Source organism: Condylura cristata, unplaced genomic scaffold (genome assembly GCF_000260355.1).
Source record: "Condylura cristata isolate star-nosed mole 26May11 unplaced genomic scaffold, ConCri1.0 scaffold00022, whole genome shotgun sequence".
NCBI lineage: Eukaryota > Metazoa > Chordata > Mammalia > Eulipotyphla > Talpidae > Condylura > Condylura cristata.
Window position 1 is genome coordinate 25991439 of NW_004567123.1, and position 1946 is coordinate 25993384.

Sequence of the window (1946 nt, forward strand, 5' to 3'; positions counted from 1 at the left end):
CCCCCCCAACTCCGTTCCACTGCAATTCTCATCTACATATAAGTTAATTCCTCTCCAGCAGAGAAGAGAAACCAGTTGTGCTTGTGCATGTGTGTTTGTACATGTGTGTTTGTACATGTGTGTTTGTGCATGTGTGTTTGTGCATGTGTGTTTGTGCATGTGTGTTTGTGCATGTGTGTTTGTGCATGTGTGTTTGTGCATGTGTGTTTGTACATGTGTGTTTGTGCATGTGTGTTGTGTGGGGACAGTGCAGCACTTAACTAGACAAAGCTCCCTAATACTGGGAGTCATTACAACCCCCCTTGCTCCCCCAGTCACATCCCATCATACTTACCCTTGAAACGTGCTGAGAGCCCACGTGGTCTCCGAGTGTCAGGTGTTTAGTTCTGGTCTTTAGCGTCCTCGGGGAGCCTGACTGGATGTCCTGAACCATCCACACTCCCCGGCCCATCGTGTCCTCACAGTTCTGTGTCTCAGGTATTCACGGCACGGCCCCAGGGCATTGTCCTTTCAGTAATTGTTTGAATTGTGCCTGACACCCCACTTGGCTATAAATACCACATGGACAACCACAATGTTTCGTGTTTTTTTTTTTTTTTTTAAAGCAAGAAAGGCATGCCTCTGCAGGGAGAGAATGGAAGACTTAAGTGTAGTGCTCTAATTTGCACCTTGACATTGCTCACCCAGCAAATGTAGCATTACTGTGGAAGGATTGAGTTTTCTGAAAACACGAAGGTTTTCAGTCAGTGAATCCGAACTGAATTTGGGGATTGATTCTTATCTTTCCAGGGCGTGAGAAGTGGGTTCGACTGAGGAGCAGGGTAGACGACCATATTAAGACGTCCAGATATCCTGTCTCCAAACAACCAGACAGGTGAAGCGGCTGGACCAACACCCGTGGTGTTCTGAAAAGAGCCACGAGATGGCGCTGCTGCTCCCTCCAGGCCGGCCGCAGAGACCAGCCAAATGCGGCTGGATGGGCCGCTGGATCCTTACAGTGAAAAGCGCGTTACCAGTTGGAAGTGATCGCCTTGAACAGAAACCCTGACTGGCCGTGGATTTTGGCTAATGATGGAGACAACAAAGACTTCTGGAACAAACTTGGGTGAAAGGCTTGTCTTGGCTGGGTCTGGCCTGTCCACTAGCTGAGCAGTAAGCTTCCCATGGCCAGTTCTCTGCTGCATAAACCTGTCTCTGAAGGCCCCGGCATCTCATCCCACGGAGAAGTTGTACCATCGGCAGGGTCGGCTGGCGGAGGCTGGCATTTGTGATGGTGCAGGCATGCCTGCAGCAATTCCTTCATCCAGCGTGCATGGGGCTCTTGCCCCGTGCAGGGCCTGGTGCTAGGGGCTTCCAGAGAATGGAGAGCCGATAGGGCTTGCTCGCCTCCCGGGATCGCCACCTGCTGGCCAGGCCGGCCCACCCGCCCCCGCGGGACCCTGCCAGCCTCCCGGCGGCTGAGCACACAGGGCTACTGAGCCACAGCGTGCAGGTTCAGATCCAGAATGTAATAACTCGTTGGCAGAGGCCAGCGAAGTCAGCGTGGGTCCTTCGGATCCCCACGGAGGAGGCTAATTAACCTCAGAAAGTCTCGAATTTTCTCATCCTGTAAAGTCATTGGAAACAAACAAACAACAACAACAAAAAAGAACAACTTCCTTGCAAGTTGGCTCTGAGGATTAGAAGATACTATCAGAGAAGCGGGTTCCCAGCGAGCCTCCCATTCCAGACCCACTTTTCACAGCTGGTCTCTCTTCTAGGTGTCAAGCTCACACTTGTCGGGACAGAGTGACCGCAGCGGAGGCGTGCCGCCCTGCCTGCGCCCGCTCAGAATCCCCGACGCAGACACACAGGTATTCCTGAAGGTGTCAGCGCGAGCAGTAAATGGTGCATTTCACATCTGGGGGACTTTTACAGTGTTTCCACAGCAGATCATTTTTTTTTTT